Genomic DNA, 19,622 nt, shown 5'->3' on the forward strand with positions numbered 1-19,622 from the left:
GGTGCACGTGCCCGTCGACCTGGGACCGGACCGCAGCGACGCACGGATGCACGCCAAGACCGTAGGATCCTACGCAGTGCCGTAGGGGACCGCACCGCCACTTCCCAGCAAATTAGGGACACTGTTGCTCCTGGGGTATCGGCGAGGACCATTCGCAACCGTCTCCATGAAGCTGGGCTACGGTCCCGCACACCGTTATGCCGTCTTCCGCTCACGCCCCAACATCGTGCAGCCCGCCTCCAGTGGTGTCGCGACAGGCGTGAATGGAGGGACGAATGGAGACGTGTCGTCTTCAGCGATGAGAGTCGCTTCTGCCTTGGTGCCAATGATGGTCGTATGCGTGTTTGGCGCCGTGCAGGTGAGCGCCACAATCAGGACTACATACGACCGAGGCACACAGGGCCAACACCCGGCATCATGGTGTGGGGAGCGATCTCCTACACTGGCCGTACACCACTGGTGATCGTCGAGGGGACACTGAATAGTGCACGGTACATCCAAACCGTCATCGAACCCATCGTTCTACCATTCCTAGACCGGCAAGGGAACTTGCTGCTCCAACAGGACAATGCACGTCCGCATGTATCCCGTGCCACCCAACGTGCTCTAGAAGGTGTAAGTCAACTACCCTGGCCAGCAAGATCTCCGGATCTGTCCCCCATTGAGCATGTTTGGGACTGGATGAAGCGTCGTCTCACGCGGTCTGCACGTCCAGCACGAACGCTGGTCCAACTGAGGCGCCAGGTGGAAATGGCATGGCAAGCCGTTCCACAGGACTACATCCAGCATCTCTACGATCGTCTCCATGGGAGAATAGCAGCCTGCATTGCTGCGAAAGGTGGATATACACTGTACTAGTGCCGACATTGTGCATGCTCTGTTGCCTGTGTCTATGTGCCTGTTGTTCTGTCAGTGTGATCATGTGATGTATCTGACCCCAGGAATGTGTCAATGAAGTTTCCCCTTCCTGGGACAATGAATTCACGGTGTTCTTATTTCAATTTCCAGGAGTGTATTTGCCATCATAGGACCACAACTCCAGCGTTAACCGTCCCTGATATTGATATACACAGTGCAACAGGCATGGAACTCTATCACACAAACTGACATCCGGCACCTGTACATCACAATGCACACACGTTAGTATGCTCGCGTGCAGAATTCGGGGGGTTACAATTGTTATTAATGAACCAGCATTTCACATTTGCAAAGGTGCTCTCGCGGTTACACTAACCTAAGATCTGGAAATGATAATCACTGAAATATGTATTCCCGAAATTTCATTACTCTACGTTAACTAGTTTTTGGTGTTGCGATTTTTTCCGTCAGTGTTTGTAATTGTATGGGCGCAACGGATGTTTGATCAAAAGGTTTCAGTGCGGATGCACAACCAACGTCCGAACTCCTACGGCAATCAGAAATCTGTGAGTACAAGGTTAATGGGCGGGGGTCGTTGCGGTGCGGCGAGCGGGAAGTTGGGAATTTGGGTGTGACTGAATGCGTGTCCAGGTGGCCGAGTCGGCTACAAGAACAACACGAGCTCATACGGAGTCATAGGAAATACAGGACTTACTTTTCCAATTTTTTAGGAAGTGTTTTTCACAATCCGCCCGACAGCTGGGGTGTCCCAGAAATGAGAAGACTCCTGCAGCAGAACGACAAGAGACAGTACTGCGCGGTTCAATTATATTGACATATAGCACACTGAGAAGAAAACTGGCCCCTACCTGTTGGCGCCAGTTATGACTGGATTATGTTAACGTGGAAAAAAAAAAAAAAAACACACAACGATGGTAAACACCGAAACCGCCTCAGATAATGGTCCTTCGAATGGTCGACGCAGGAGAAATATATGCCGCCCACAATGGCAGAAATGGTGAAGATTATATGGCTTTCTGCCAGGTTTATGATGCAACACCGCGTGCTGCAGGGATTGTGATGCAGATGATAACTTCATTTTCATTCCCAGCCATGACTGGATTGTCATTTACTTTATTCATGTTAAAAAAAATCGGCAAAGGAAATTGTTCTAGAGAACAAAAGAATCCGGGTTCGAGTCGCGGTCCAGCACAAATTTTCAACTCTTGCCGATGCACTGCCGTAATTCCTGTGCGGCTACAAGTCGTTATTTTCTTCCTATCTCCTTCCCATATCGTTTCCTTTCCATTCCTTTCACACCTGTTATACAAGTTTAGCTCAGTTCGACGGCGCGTTACCTCCCTCACCAGCCAACGGATAAGGTGTGTGTTCAGCCTTGCTTCTTTTTTCTGTTTCCTACTTGAAGTTGAGGTACGTTTATTTGACTTTGTTTATTCGTATGTTCTTCAGGCGCCAACAGTTTTTTTCCGATTTCTTCCGTTTTTCATAGTCACTGAGGTATGTCCTTATTTTATAGATTGCTTTCCGGTCCCTATCATTTTAACTTGGACCAGCGCTTTACAGCAATTTAGTTATTTTTAATGTTTTCACGATGGACTGTGGGACTTGACAACAACTGTTTATTCTGAAGACTACAAAGATTCAAGAGATGGTGTAAGTGTGATATTCCTAACGGCCTTATGTGGTTATATGATCACTTATTTTCAAAACATTTTTAAATTTTTTAAAATATTTGTTATTCCCAAGATTAAGTATGTTATTCCTCCGATGTACAAATCACCTGATGATGCATTTTGTAAACCTTTCAATAAAGGTCTTTAACGGCTTCAACGGAACACTTGTTCTTCGGTACGCGACGTGACATGTGCCCGCGTGATATGCACAGAGTGGTTCATAATTTTTACACGATTTCAAATTTGGACAACGTGCCCAAAAAACAAGTTACAGTCATGGTGGTGCCGTCTATTAGTAGTTCGGAGAGTGAATTTTCATCCCATATACAGGTCAGTAATCATGTCGCACTGATCAGAACATCATCTTGCGTTCGCGGTGGGGTGCTATTTTCAAAAATGTTCAATTGGTTCAAATAGCTCAGAGCACTATGCGACTTAACTGCTGTGGTCATCAGTCCCCTAGAACTTAGAACTACTTAAACCTAACTAACCTAAGGACATCACACACATCCATCCCCGAGGCAGGATTAGAAACTGCGACCATAGCAGCAGCGCGGTTTCGGACTGAAGTGCGTAGAGCCGCCAGGCCACAGCGACCGGTGGTACTATTTTCGCTAAGGTGAATCTGTCGTGCGCGTGCAAACGGGCCTTTTGTAAGCAATTGAAGATTCAGCTGCATTATTCTATTCCTGCTCGTGGAATAATATTGAATTGGTTACGAAACTTCCGTAAAACTGCCACTCCGGAGAACATCGAAGGTGTGCGTAGCAATTTACAAGCAAGCCCTCGTCGTTCGTTACGAAAACTTTGTTCCACTACGACGGTGCGACATGCCACATATCTAACAAGACCTTGCAAGTTCTTCGTGATGCTTTTGGTTACCGCATCATTTTCAGACTCCCTTGTGTAGAATGGTCGCCTCGCTCGCGTCATTTAACTGTGCCAAACTTTTACCTATGAGGTTATTTGCGGGCAAGAGTGTACTCCGACCGTCCGAGAAGCTTACAACATTTAAAAGATCGAATTCACAATGAAATTTCTAGAATTCCTTCAGCAATTGCGAAAGATGAGTTCAATAACAGGGCGAAACGCCTCAAATATTTCGTTGCCGCCAATGGTCGTCATTTGCTTTTTTACGTATTGTACACGGCTAGTTCCATAGGCCCAAACTGAGGAGCAAATCACCAAATTCATGGAACGTGTCAGTACATGAAATTACAACATAAAACTAATAACAGATAAAACGTTTATGAACTAAAAAAAGCCGTAAGTCTATATAAACACAATCGACAATGTAACACAGGAATCACATTAATTTTTCAAGGAACTCCTCGACAGAACAGGAGTGGCCCATAAGGAAACTTTTCAGTCTCGATTTGAAAGCACGTGGAGTACTACTAAGAGTTCTGAATTCTTGTGGTAACTTACTTAAAATGTATGCAGCAGTATACTGCACACCTTTCTGCACAAGGGTCGAGGAAGTGTGATATAAATGCAGATTGGATTTCTGCCTAGTATTAACTAAGTGAAAGCTGACAATTCTCGTGAATAAACTGATATTGTTAACAAAAAAAATGGTTCAAATGGCTCTGAGCACTATGGGACTTAACTTCTGAGGCCATCAGTCCCCTAGAACTTAAACCTAGCTAACCCAATGACATCACACACATCCGTGCCCGAGGCACGATTCGAACCTGCGACCGTAGCGGTCGCGCGGTTCCAGACTGTAGCGCCTAGAACCGCTCGGCCACCCCGGCCGGCTATTGTTAACAAGAAACGACAGTAAAGAATCACTACATTGAGAGGCCAATTTCAGAATACCCAGCTAGTGAACAGGGGTCGACAAGAGATTCACGAACTTACACCACTTATTGCCCGAATCGCCCGCTTCGGAGCCAAAAATATCCTTTGAGAATGGGAAGAGTTACCCCAAAATATAATACCATACGTCACAAGCAAATAAAAATAAGCAAAGTAGAGTACTTTTTCGTATCGAACTGTCACTTACTTCCGATGCCGTGCGAATAATAAAAATGGCAGCATTAAGCCTTTGAACAAGATTCTGAATGTGGGCTTTCCACGATAGTTTACTATCTTTCTGAACACCTAGAAATTTGAACTATTCAGTTTCACTAATCGTATACCCCTTCTGTGGAATTAAAACGTAGGGTTTAGTTGAATTGTGTCGTAGAAAATGTAAAAACTGAGTCTGCCTGTGATTTAGCGTTAGTTTATTTTCTACAAGCCATGAACTTATGTCATGAACTGCACTATTTGAAACAGTGCCAATGTTGCACCCAACATCCATTACTGTCAACCTAGTGTCATCAGCAAACAGAAATATTTCGACTCACCTGTAATACTAGAGAGCATATTATTTATATAAATAAGGGACACGAGTGGCCCCAGCACTGATCATTTGACTGTGCCCACTCAGACACCACACCATACCCACTTTCAACACTGTGGACAATGACCTATCGCTGTCTGTTGTTAAAGTAAGAGGTGAACCAATTGTGACCTACTCCCCGTATTCCATAACCGTTCAACTTCTGGAGCTATATTATGTGATCAACACAATCAAACGGATTAGTAAAATAAAAAAGATGCCTAGCATTCGAAACCTTTTGTTTAATCCATCCAGTACCTCACAGGGAAAAGAGAATATAGCATTTTCAGTTGTTAAACAACCTCTAAAAGTGAATTGTACATTTGACAGCAAATTATGTGAAATAAAATGATAAATTATCCTTACATACACAGTCTTTTCAATAACTGTAGCAAACACTGATGGCATAGAAATAGATCTAAAATTTCCTACATTACTCCTTTCTCCCTTTTTGTGAAGTGGCTTTACTACTGAGTACTTTGATCATTCGGGAAACTGACCATTCTTATAGGAAAACTTATAAATATGGCTAAGTATACGGCTATCATATGCAGCACAGTACTTTATTATTCTGCTAGATAGTCCATCGTATCCATGAGAGTCCTTAGTCTCCAGTGATTTAATTATTGACTCAATCTCCCCCTTGTCAATAATACAGAGGAGTGTTTCGGACATCAGCCTCGGAAAGGCATTTCCCAAGAGAAACTAAATTTTTATTTAATTCGCCAGCAATTCTCAGAAAGTGATACTGTACATATATCTGACTTATTAGAAACAGAAATATTTTTACTACTAACTGACTCTGTGCTGCTGACCAGACACTTCCTTCACGACTGACCATATGGTTTTAATTTTATCCCGTGAATTAGCTATTCTGCTTGTGTAACACATACTCTTTGTCTTCCTAATAACTTCTTAAGCACCTTACAATATTGTTTGTGATGGGTTAATCTAGTTCGATTGTGACTACTTCTAACGTTTTGATATAATTCCCGTTCTGCATAATATCCTTATCCCACTGGTCAACCACCCCGGCCGACTTTCACTGCTAGTAACCTGTTTAGAACATTCTAATGGAAAGAAACTTTCAAAGAGCATGAGAAATGTGTTAAGGTAAACACTACAGTATGTTTGTCATCTGTGTTATCGGCAATATAAGCATCCTGTCACTTTTGTCCCTTAAATAGGTTTCAAAAATTCTCTGTTGCCGTTGGATTAGCTTTCGCTACATAGTTTGTAATTACACTCCTGGAAATTTAAATAAGAACACCGTGAATTCATTGTCCCAGGAAGGGGAAACTTCATTGACACATTCCTGGGGTCAGATACATCACATGATCACACTGACAGAACCACAGGCACATAGACACAGGCAACAGAGCATGCACAATGTCGGCACTAGTACAGTGTATATCCACCTTTCGCAGCAATGCAGGCTGCTATTCTCCCATGGAGACGATCGTAGAGATGCTGGATGTAGTCCTGTGGAACGGCTTGCCATGCCATTTCCACCTGGCGCCTCAGTTGGACCAGCGTTCGTGCTGGACGTGCAGACCGCGTGAGACGACGCTTCATCCAGTCCCAAACATGCTCAATGGGGGACAGATCCGGAGATCTTGCTGGCCAGGGTAGTTGACTTACACCTTCTAGAGCACGTTGGGTGGCACGGGATACATGCGGACGTGCATTGTCCTGTTGGAACAGCAAGTTCCCTTGCCGGTCTAGGAATGGTAGAACGATGGGTTCGATGACGGTTTGGATGTACCGTGCACTATTCAGTGTCCCCTCGACGATCACCAGTGGTGTACGGCCAGTGTAGGAGATCGCTCCCCACACCATGATGCCGGGTGTTGGCCCTGTGTGCCTCGGTCGTATGCAGTCCTGATTGTGGCGCTCACCTGCACGGCGCCAAACACGCATACGACCATCATTGGCACCAAGGCAGAAGCGACTCTCATCGCTGAAGACGACACGTCTCCATTCGTCCCTCCATTCACGCCTGTCGCGACACCACTGGAGGCGGGCTGCACGATGTTGGGGCGTGAGCGGAAGACGGCCTAACGGTGTGCGGGACCGTAGCCCAGCTTCATGGAGACGGTTGCGAATGGTCCTCGCCGATACCCCAGGAGCAACAGTGTCCCTAATTTGCTGGGAAGTGGCGGTGCGGTCCCCTACGGCACTGCGTAGGATCCTACGGTCTTGGCGTGCATCCGTGCGTCGCTGCGGTCCGGTCCCAGGTCGACGGGCACGTGCACCTTCCGCCGACCACTGGCGACAACATCGATGTACTGTGGAGACCTCACGCCCCACGTGTTGAGCAATTCGGCGGTACGTCCACCCGGCCTCCCGCATGCCCACTATACGCCCTCGCTCAAAGTCCGTCAACTGCACATACGGTTCAAGTCCACGCTGTCGCGGCATGCTACCAGTGTTAGACTGCGATGGAGCTCCGTATGCCACGGCAAACTGGCTGACACTGACGGCGGCGGTGCACAAATGCTGTGCAGCTAGCGCCATTCGACGGCCAACACCGCGGTTCCTGGTGTGTCCGCTGTGCCGTGCGTGTGATCATTGCTTGTACAGCCCTCTCGCAGTGTCCGGAGCAAGTATGGTGGGTCTGACACACCGGTGTCAATGTGTTCTTTTTTCCATTTCCAGGAGTGTATATATAACATTTGTTTGAGTACAAAAACCTTTTAGTGTTAAAATTTGTGCCTCATGGTTTAAAAGGCCATTCACCCTTTTACTAACAGAATGCCCACCTAGAAACGAAGAATGAATTAAAATATTGTCTATGGGTGTGCTACTGTTCCCTTGCACTCTGACTGAAAAAAACACAATCTGCATCATCTCATATAAGTTTAGGAGATCTTCCAACATCCTTTTTGTTGCACAATCACATACAAAATTAATGTTGAAGTCACTACATATAACTAATTTTTGGTACTTCCTATAAAGTGAACCAAGAACCCTCTCTAGCTTGAGCAGAAATGCTCTAAAGTCAGAGTTAGGGGACCTATAAACAACAATAATTAGAAGTTTAGTTTCACTACAACTGCACCCACGCAACATTCAAATATCTGTTCAGTGCAGTGCCGTGACATGTCTATGGACTCAAACAGAATACTATTTCTTACGTTCATGGCCACTCTCTCGCTGCGCTATGAACTCCTTGAAAAACAGCCAGCTAATCTGTATACCGGTAAAGGAAGCTTCTGAATTGTCAAAATTTTTAAACGATGCTCTGATATATCAATGATATCAGAGTCAACATCTATAAGCAGTTCACTAACTTTGTCTCTATTACCGCTTTTATTTTAATGAAATATGCTAATTCCTTCACTAATTGGATACCTGGCCCGCTTTGAAGGTGATTCCCTTGTTATAGCGACTTCTTTTGTCTGATGTGGTATTTCATAAGTAAACTTCAATAAATGTTGTACCTTGTGTAAAATGTTCAACTTTGTTTCGCGATTAGTTTGTTTGTTATGCAAATTTGAAATCGTCAAAACATTGCGAAACGCCCTATTGTGTAGAAGGCTTCGTGAACGACACAACGTGCACGGAGTAATCTTATAAAGCATCCGTGCCCTTTGTCTACGAACTGTAAAAACACATAATCTACCTTTTGAAATTAAAAACGAGAAAAGAAAGTACAATCAGCAACGAGGTCCTTAAAGATGAGGCACTTTCTGACTGGGGGAGGTTGGTAGAAGGAACTCTGTCGCGTCCTTTTCAATCTGGACGGCTGCACAGGAGTTTCGTGGTCATCCTCCCGAAAGCGAGTCCAGTGACTTAGCACTGTCCCACCTCGCTCTGCAAATTCCAAACGATACAATTCTTATGGACCCACGTTACTGGTTCAGCAAGAAAAGTGGATAAGCAACAAATTGTTAAAATGAATATACAGTAAAACTTGTTCAAAATGGAATTGCATGGAGCTAAAATAATTTTCCAAATTGTACAAGTTTCACGATTACACAAAACTCACTAGGCTACATAAAATTTGTCAGGCAACATGAACAAAAGTATAAATTTGTAGTTATGCAAGTATTTAAGTAGCTTCATTCCCGCACAGCAGACGTTCATTTACTGTATTTTGTACAGCAGAACATTAGACTATTACATTAATTAATAAATAATGCGTCATTTGTGTATTTTTACTATAACTTTAAATTCTTTTATGTTGTATGTAAATATACGTATATATTATTCCCGTCAATTCAACAGCTTCTTCAGGCGTATTAATTTCTCTAGGGACATTATTTTGCTCCTCTCCTTCTTCTTCTTTTATTTCTTCCTGATCATTTTCTGTGCTGCGGATTTCTATTACATTTGTTGCTGAAGTAAAAGTGGAGTGAACTGACAAGTCATCTGCGCTACATGAAATGTTTCTTATTTTAATTAATTCAGCAACTGCTGCTGCATTTTCTTGAACTCCGGCCATCGAAGCCTCTTGTCCTTGACCTCCAAATCCCGTTTTGTTGAAGCACTTGGTAACAGTTACGGGCTTTATTTCCTTACTGTCAAGCCAATCTAATTTACTGCATCCAGGACAGAAACTGACCGTGCAAAAACAAATGTACTTTGAGTTTTCTCAACACTAAGATCGACTGCATCAATAATCGCCTATAATGGGATTTGAATGTGTAAATAATCCCTAGTCCATGGATTGTGTGAAGCTGGTTGAACTCAGCTTAAACAAGCCAGTTTCACGACGAAATAAATCTCGGGAGAACAGCCTGGTATGAGTGTGCATAGGACACAATATTTCGGCAATCGACCACGTTGCCATCATCAGATGCGCTGATGTACATTAGCGTACCTGATGATGGCAACGTGGTCGATTGCCGAAATATTGTGTCCTATGCACACTCATACCAGGCTGTTCACCTGAGATTTATTTCGTCATAAAATACGCCTGGATAAATTTAGGAATCACAAGCCAGTTTCACGCTTGATAACTTGAGTTTCTGGTGGCAGTTTGCATTGTCCAGGAAAAGGAGAACTTGCTGATTTCCTTTTTTTTCATTTTGCTATTAAAAGAGCCCAGCCATTCTTCCATAAGACCATTCACCCTCCATGCCTATTTACTACTTTGACCGGAAGGAGGAGGAGGAGGAGATTAGTGTTTAACGTCCCGTCGACAACGAGGTCATTAGAGACGGAGCGCAAGCTCGGATGAGGGAAGAATGGGGAAGGAAGTCGGCCGTGCCCTTTCAAAGGAACCATGCCGGCATTTGCCTGAAGCGATTTAGGGAAATCACGGAAAACCTAAATCAGGATGGCAGGAGACGGGATTGAACCGTCGTCCTCCCGAATGCGAGTCCAGTGTGCTAACCACTGCGCCACCTCGCTCGGTTTTGACCGGAAGCTTACTGACATCTATGTTTTTGAAACAACGTAGTTTTGCCGGCTTTCTAGTCACCAGTGGCTTCTCCATTTCACCAAACCTGTTTCCACACAGCAGTATAATGAGTCTTTCCTTTGACAGTTTTCCACCGGTGGGGGAAAAAAAAAAAAAAAAAAAAAAAAAAAAAAAAAAAAAAAAAAAAAAAAAAAAAAAGTCTGAAATCTTATGGGACTTAACTGCTAAGGTCATCAGTCCCTAAGCTTACACACTACTTAACCTAAATTATCCTAAGGACGAAAACATACACCCATGCCTGCCACCGGTGCACTTTTCATCTCGAGTTGCTAGATCCTCAACGGCAGTGCGCGATCAAACAGTCACGTTTCATTGGCACTGAACGTGTCTTTCGAGTCATAGTTCGCTATTAGATTGTACAGTATTGTCTCCCATTCTGTTGCTATACTTTCCTGCATGTCTTAGTTTCCCCACAAATTTCATTCCACATGATGTTATGCCTAGCTTGGAATCTTTACAGGCACTTTAGCGACTTTCAGAGCCTCACTCTATAAGATGGGTCCAAACAGCGATAAGTTTTTTGCCCGCGCTTTTACGAACCATTACTACACTATCTCGTTAATTTCTTCATTCCCCGTCCTTTTCGTCTTTCTTTTCATTTGCCCGTTCACTTTCATCTATTCATTCCGTTTCTTATCCTTGTTTCTTAAAGAATCATAAATTTGTGTTTTATTGCATTTGAAACGCAACATTATTTCGCGCACAGAGTGCTTGTTTTTCTCACTCGCCTCGATTACCTTAATCTTTTCGTTAAGTGTTAGCGGCACATACTTTTTCTCCGACATCATGACTTAAAGTACTACTAGTCAACTAAAACTGGCAGAAAATAAACCGCAGGTAGTGCATTTTGAATGCTTGACCTTGCCAGGTAAAACCATTGTTTAACGGAACAACACACACGTCTTTCACTGTGCAGTTTCAGCAGTGTGTTCTTAGATGAGCAACAAACAATGTTCCAGTGTGCTCCCGAGGTCCTCAGTAACAATGGAAAACGAGAAACGCCGACAAACAGAGCGCTCACAAACGAACCAATTCCTTTGATGTACCGAGACTGCGTGGAACTTGTTCGTTGTTGCACAGGGCGGCGCGGTTTGCTGTCCACCCCCGCAGCGCCGCGATGAGCCGAACCACTTTTCTTGGTTTTGTGCCGCTTAACAGCAATGTCAGGGCTGTGCACAGTTTATGTTAAAAGTACTGTCCTTGTAGAGTCATCAATAACTAATGTATACTGTGATACAGAAGTACTGTGTAAGTTCTTTTCCGCATTATACGATTAATTATCAATTAAGTCTTAAAATTTGCATTCCGTTTCCGCTTTAGACACGTTCCACTTTATACAAAAAAATTAGCATATAAAAGTGTACTGAATGCGTCGGGACTGAAATACTTGTACGGTTTGGGCAGATTGCTGAACTACGCGCTTTCCGCTTACATCAAGTTTTACTGGATAAAGAAACAATTATTTCTCTTATCTCCCTGTTGGTGGCTACAGGGCTTAATTACTTACGAAGACCGGCCACTCATCTGTGCAGCTTGCAGCATGTCAGACCTATTATTGGGTCACATCATATTTCTCCAGGAAGCCACCACCATCAAATTAGCAAATGTTCCGGATCGCCATAATTGAAACTGGGTGGCACGCAAGCACTGTAAAAAATATAAATGCCGTATGGCATTGCTGATTCAGTCGCCAGTGGGAAAGCATGCTGTTCCTCCGTGCACATTGGCCCCTTTCCTTGTGAATATGTGAGAAATCTGAGTGGTAGTTCGCAGCCAGCAGTGAAGCGGCAAGAACGCTTACTTACGTCTAAGCCACGGAACGTTGCGCGCGCAAGGTTGTTTACGTCTTGCGGTCCTCACGAGTAACTACGCTATAGAATCGACATGGCTCACTCGTTCAGACAGTCAACCATTAAGATTACTTTTACTAGTGGATTCGCGTGGCCCAAAGCTTTCGAAATCGAACGATTCGTACGGGAAGAGATCAAAATAGATCCACAGAACCTAATCACCATCCACCTCTCTATTACGAATTGTGTGGTTTACCTTAAATTGATCAACGGCCCAGTACGTGATAAAATTGGACGTCAATCTAAGAATGGACTAAAATTCAAACATTCTGATGGCAAAGCGGGGATGGTGTCGATTGATCACACGGGACTTGGTGTCCGCACTATTATAGTTTCTGAACTTCCTTCGAGGTTCCACTAGGCGTCATGATCAATGCCTTACGACCATATGGACGCATAGTCAGCCATGTCGCCGAAGAAATGGACCACTTCAACGACATATCCCGTTCTTAACGGGGTGAGGCAAGTTCGGATCGAGTTTACACGACATATCCCGTCTTACCTCCGTATTGGTGGCTCTAGAGCGATAATTAGTTACAGGATTCCCCTTGCACGTTCCACAGTACCAAATGACGGACGATCCCACGCCACAGTCGATACAGTTGTACGACAACGCGTCAAAGATGTCAGGCGAGGAATCCCCCGCTGAGCAGCTGCAACAGTAGTCCGGTGTCGTACGAACGGAGGCAAATATGGAGATCGGCCAGCTCGTGGTACCGACATCCAAGACGACTGGGCTTCCAAACAGCATTTAGATATGGATGCGGACGTATGACAGCGCAAAAAGAGGTCACGAAAATGGGGAAAGAAACGACGTCGCACACGTTCGCACGATTGCTTTCCTCATGTGGGAGAAGACGAAGGCGAACAAGCAGACGATGACAACACCACAGTGGAGAACGCAGGAGTCTCCGACGACGACCGACGTGACACCACCGAATGTGATGCCCTTCTCTACACCAGCGAGACCTTTAAGGCAGATCCCCTGCAAGTCCCAGAACTCGGCACAGTAGACGAAGACATGGCCATAATAGCTGAGGTTGAGACGGTCCGGCTACAGGATTCGTCTTGGCAGAACTGGGCCGACGACAGTGACGAAATCCAGCTGTCTGGGAACGCGGGTATCACGGCTGAGGCGACACCCCCACAGCGGCCACATTATAACTGACGATAGTCTATTCAGTGGCTCCACCAACGGCGACCAGACCTACAACGACAATGTGCTCCCAACATGCAAGCCCCACAACACGTAAGACGTCAACAGGCGTTCTGCATCACAACCATTAATACTAATACCACACGATAACGTATAAAGACGATATAGGTATCGCTCTTTTACAAGAAGTATAAATCGACGAATTTACGTAGATATGCTAATGTTGCCGATATACGAGGTGCGGCTAGAAAAAAACCGGACTGATGCTGGAAAAAAACATTTATTTACAATTATTTACAATTTCATGTTATCTCCTTCAATGTACTCTCCTCCTCGGTCTCTACACCGCTCCATACGAATTTTCCACTGTTCATAGCAATGCTGCAGATCATTTTCGGTAAGTCCATACATTACTTCCGTCGCTTTTTCTTTTACTGCTTCAACAGTCTCAAATCTAGTTCCTTTCAAAGCTGACTTGACTTTAGGGAAAAGAAAAAAGTCGCAGGGGGCCAAATCAGGTGAGTAGGGTGGATGATCTACGATGGGAATGTTGTGTTTTGCCAAAAACGTCTTCACTGACAACGCACTGTGAGCTGGGGCATTGTCTTGGTGAAGGATCCATGACTTTTTTCTCCACAAATCGTTCCGTTTTCTCCGTATTCGCTCACGTAGGGTAGCCAGGACGCTAATGTAGTAATGCTGATTCACTGTTTGTCCCTCTGGTACCCAATCAATGTGCACAATCCCTTTTATCAAAAAAAAAAAAACAATCATCATTGCCTTGAATTTCGATTTTGACATTCGTGCTTTTTTTTGTCGTGGAGAACCAGGAGTTTTCCAATGCATCGATTGGCGTTTAGTTTCGGGATCGTAAGTAAAAAACCACGATTCATCGCAAGTAATAACATTTTGTAAGAAGGTGGGATCACTTTCAATGTTTTCCAGGATGTCAGAACAAATCATTCTTCGGCGTTCCTTCTGTTCAATTGTGAGACACTTTGGAACCATTTTTGAACACACTTTGTTCATGTTGAAACTTTCATGAAGAATCTGCCTAACACTTTCCTTGTCAACTCTTGTTAACTCAGACACTGCTCTGATTGTTAAACGGCGATCTTGTCGAACAAGTTTACCGAGTGTTTCAATGTTTGCATCAGTTTTTGCTGACAATGGTCTGCCAGTGCGAGTGTCATCACTGGTGTCTTCGCGGCCATCTTTAAATCGTTTAAACCACTCAAACACTTGTGTTCGCGATAAACAATCATCGCCGTACACTTGTTGTAACATTACAAACGTTTCACTTGCAGATTTTCCTAGTTTGAAACAAAATTTGATGTTAACACGCTGTTCTTTCTGTACACTCAACATTTTCCGACGCACAGACAAAACGTCAACTACTTAAAACAGGCGCCACGGGCAGACTGAGTGCAGGAGGCAGATGAAACTCGAGCAGTAGGCGGAGCGAGAGTCACGTGACAGGCCACGCGACTTTCAGCCTTATTGCATTCGTTTTATTGTTTCACCAGTACTAGTCCGGTTTTTTTCTAGCCACACCTCGTATGTATCACTCTTTTACAGGAAGTGTACGTCAACGTATTCCCGTCCCTCTATGGTTACGATAACTTGACGTCACCAGCTTCAGAAATCGGTAGTGGCATAGCGTTACTGATTAAAGAAGGCTTCGTAGCGGAGAACGTCATCTACCTACCATCGGCACGCGGAATGGCTGTAACAGTACTTGGAGTGCGGCTTATCAACATTTACGCGCCGTCAGACACGGGCAAATGAAGATAACTATAACGCTTCTTAGCAGAAGAAATAGCCCCCGCTCTTTCTAGGACGGCACGCTCATCACATACTCGGCGGCGACATCAATTGTGTGCTGGAGCAGAAGAATCAGTTTCCACGCTATAACCCGTGCCAAGAAATTAGACCATTGGTACGAGATGTGCAGTTAGTAGGTTCGTAGGAACACATTCATAGAGGCCGAACCGGACATACATACGTAACTGGTCACTCAGAGAGCTGCATCGATCGTGTCTCGCGTCTACGTCACGCGCCGCCTCCCACATGACATCCCTGACGCACAACTATGGCCACCGGCCTTCACTGATAACATGGTATACTGGGTGTTACAAAAAGGTACGGCCAAACTTTCAGGAAACATTCCTCACACACAAATAAAGAAAAGATGTTGTGTGGACATGTGTCCGGAAACGCTTAATTTCCATGTTAGAGCTCATTTTAGTTTCGTCAGCATGTACTGTACTTCCTCGATTCACCGCCAGTTGGCCCAATGGAATCAACATGTGTGGGCTGACGAGAATACGCACGCAATTATGCAATCACGTCATCAACGCAGATTTTCTGTGAACGTTTGGGCAGGCATTGTTGGTGATGTCTTGATTGGGCCCCATGTTCCTCCACCTACGCTCAATGGAACACGTTATCATGATTTCATACGGGATACTCTACCTGTGCTGCTATAACATGTGCCTTTACAAGTACGACACAACATGTGGTTCATGCACGATGGAGCTCCTGTGCATTTCAGTTGAAGTGTTCGTACGCTTCTCAACAACAGATTCGGTGACCGATGGATTGGTAGAGGCGGACGAATTCCATGGCCTCCACGCTCTCCTGACCTCAACCCTCTTGACTTTCATTTATGGGGGCATTTGAAAAGTCTTGTCTACGCAACCCCGGTACCAAATGTAGAGACTCATCGTGCTCGTATTGTGGACGGCTGTGATACAATACGCCATTCTCCAGGGCTGCATCAGCGCATCAGGGATTCCATGCGACGGAGGGTGGATGCATGTATCCTCGCTAACGGAGGACATTTTGAACATTTCCCGTAACAAAGTGTTTGAAGTCACGCTGGTACGTTCTGTTGCTGTGTGTTTCCATTCCATGATTAATGTGATTTGAAGAGAAGTAATAAAATGAGCTCTAACATGGAAAGTAAGCGTTTCCGGACACATGTCCACATAACACATTTTCTTTCTTTGTGTGTGAGGAATGTTTCCTGAAAGTTTGGCCGTACCTTTTTGTAACACCCTGTACGGCTGCACGATCGCCTTCCATAAGACAGCAGGTATGGTGAAGCCGCGGCCTGTGGAAAATGAGTGTCGTCAAGTTATCGAAGAAGTTCGGCAATCTCGTGATGGGCGTCGACGGATATACCATACGACTTTACGTTGAAAGTTGGTGTTAAATATAGCCTAGTCGTCAAAATAGACTGTCTAGGAAACCTGCTTTCTCGGATCGCTAGACAAGGAATTCAAACAAATCGTATTAATTAGTTTTATCACAAATGGAAAGGATTACAATACTTAACTTCGCGATTACATAGATGTGTAGCAAGCAAAGAGCGACCTACAAAGTAAACAAAACTTCTTCAGTATAAACGATTCCTAAGTCGCTGCTATACAAGTGCCTAATCTTGAAGCTGCTATTCGACCGGCCTCGGCCAGTCTGGCGCGGCGCTTATGTCCTCACATAGGGGCCATTGCTGTTGCGTTGTCATCCTGGAGAGGGGTCAGTTAGCGTGCGATTGGCTGACGTCTTCTCACAGCCATCTCTGCTCTATCGTTCCCGACTGGCGTGCCGGCGCTTGACTTGACGCCGTAACAGTTGAAATGTAGCAAATCGGCGATACGGCGTGCACTGACTGCATTGGGGCGCGAACATTCACCGTGGAGACTGTAGACTTCAAAACTTCTGTTTCACAATATTACGAAGCTGTACCAACCAGCTTCCCTCTCCCGAAGGACAGTGCTGGTACAATAAGCCAGGGCAGAAATAATTGCTATTTTGGGTCCTCAACTGCAAGGAGCAGCAGTCTGCGCAAGGACACTAGACCAAGTCACAGACGGACGTACATCAATGCACAATGTCATCAATCAACATAAGTGGCGCCGCAGAACCCTAGTACATACCCTAGACACAAAGGGCGGCACACATCTGACGACACAATATGACATGGCAAATGCCTTCGTTGATCATTATACCCGATTATACACCAGAGAAGAACTCGAGAGGACGGCCCTACAAGGCGTTACTGAGCCGCTCTTTGGGACGCTCGATCAAAAGGTGGAGGCCATACTGCTGCGGGAAATTGACGACGATGAAGCGGTAGAAGCCACAGGTAAGGTGGCACACAATACGTCGCCGGGGCTGGACAGAATACTGTTGTTAGTTAGTTAGTTACATGTGCCATTGATCATTAGAACGATTCTTTGATGGAAATGATGTGGAACGAGTCCGTTTACAGGATGTGTATTCATTATTGGTGTTAACGTTGCCGGCCGGTGTGGCGAAGCGGTAGAACCGCTTCAGTCTGGAACCGCGCGACCACTACGGTAGCAGGTTCGAATCCTGCCTCGGGCATGGATGTGTGTGATGTCCTTAGGTTAGTTAGGTTTAAGTAGTTCTAAGTTCCTGGGGGCTGATGACCTCAAATGTTAAGTCCCATAGCGCTCAAAACCATTTGTTAACATTAATGAACACATTATTTTTTATAGTCCTACTAATGCAACTACATATAAAATTTAATTTTTTTACTGGGTACCATTTTATAAGTAAAAATTCATCCATCTAATAGAAGGAGTTAGCAACGAGAAATAATTTTAAATTAGATTTAAGCCTTGCTTCGCTACCTGTCAGATACAAAGAAGAGCCAAAGATACTGGTACACCTGCTTAATATCGGTAGGTCCCCTGCGAGCACGCATAAGTGCTGCAACACGACGTGGCATGGACTCGACTAATGTCTGAAGTAGTGCTGGACGGAACTGACACCATGAATCCTGCAGAGCTGTCCCTAAATCAGTATGAATACGAGGGTGTGGAGATCTCTCCTGAACAGCACGTTACAAGGCATCCCAGATATGCTCAACACTGTTCATGACGGGGGAGTTTGGTGGCCAGCGAAAGTATTTAATCTCAGAAGAGTGTTCCTGGAGTCACTCTGTAGCAATTCGGGACATGTGGAGTGTCGCATTGTCCTGCTGGAATTCCGCAAGTCCACCGGAATGCACAATGGACATGAATGGATGCAGGTGATCAGACAGAAGGCTTACGTAAGTGAGACCTGTCAGAGTCGTATCTAGGGATTCCATATCACTCTACCTGCACACACCTCAGACCATTACAGAGCCTCCACCAGCTTGATTTAATTATCATTTCATTCTAAGAGAGCTGCATGGTCACCGATGGTATCTGTTCTTTCGGACATGTCCGAAAGAACAGATACCATCTTCATATAGGCACGTTCTTCTCCAGAGCGCCATTTACAGTCAGTTTAAACTTTGCCCTTAATTTCTCTACGTCCTTCATATTGGAACTCAGTGATATCCATTCATTCTCTGACTTGCATCCCTGTCTATTATTGGCAAACATTTTTTTGCCAATGATAGGGAGAGGTCTTGCATGCCGTTGGCAACTTCATTGTGCTACAGTCTATTAATCTTCACCAGCACACAAAGCAGAGCTACTAACACTAGGTAACTTTCTTCTGCATTGAATTTGAAATCACACATATGTTAGTCCGACATTTTAACAGAACCACCTCATTAGATGAGTGTACTTAGAACAAACAGATGATAATGATGATAATAAGTGTTAAAGTGTACTATATCACTGTCTTCGGATAACGTGATGAACAACCTAAGACCACCGCTGCCATTGACGCCTCCGACAACTGAGATGCTGCTTAGCAACGCTGTCAAATGGATGGAATCACTGACGTCACACGAATAACGTAATTCGCCGACCAGAGGAACAAAAGCACTTGAGACGGTACTATGGTCACGTGCCTCATTGACACCATACTCAGTTCTACCGACACCCCGGGATAACAAGGCCGCCCAGCAGTGTTAGTGACGTCACACTAAGCGGCCCGTAGCCGACGCAGCAGTCCACGGACACCTCCGTACAGACGCGCCTGATGCTAACGATCTTCTGTCCGTCATACAGAAAGGAGCGAACTATAATTCGAACCAAAGACCAAATTATATATATTCTTGTAAACAGCATAAAGGTTCATAACGAAATACCGATTACATATACGGGCAGGAATAAGTTTAATCGATTGAGGAACTTTGCCACTATTTTATAATTGTCAGAACACTATTTAGCTTTAAAACTCGCATACAGGTGGTGACAAATGCCAACTGACAGCAGGACTTAACATTTTCAAGCTATTACACTGAAAGTAAATTATCTTAAACACTGTCATACATAGC

The 19,622-nt window shown here is 44.7% G+C and overlaps 1 protein-coding gene and 1 non-coding gene across 2 annotated transcripts in view; both read right to left on the reverse strand.

Moving 5' to 3' along the window:
* The window catches only part of LOC126470787 (palmitoleoyl-protein carboxylesterase NOTUM), a 338,465-nt gene that overhangs the window by 144,177 nt on the left and 174,666 nt on the right, over positions 1-19,622 (reverse strand). The window lies entirely within an intron of this gene.
* On the reverse strand, positions 10,227-10,299 carry Trnaa-cgc (transfer RNA alanine (anticodon CGC)). Its single transcript has one exon. It is a non-coding gene; the product is annotated as a tRNA-Ala (tRNA).

Source organism: Schistocerca serialis, chromosome 3 (genome assembly GCF_023864345.2).
Source record: "Schistocerca serialis cubense isolate TAMUIC-IGC-003099 chromosome 3, iqSchSeri2.2, whole genome shotgun sequence".
Taxonomy (NCBI): Eukaryota; Metazoa; Arthropoda; class Insecta; order Orthoptera; family Acrididae; genus Schistocerca; species Schistocerca serialis.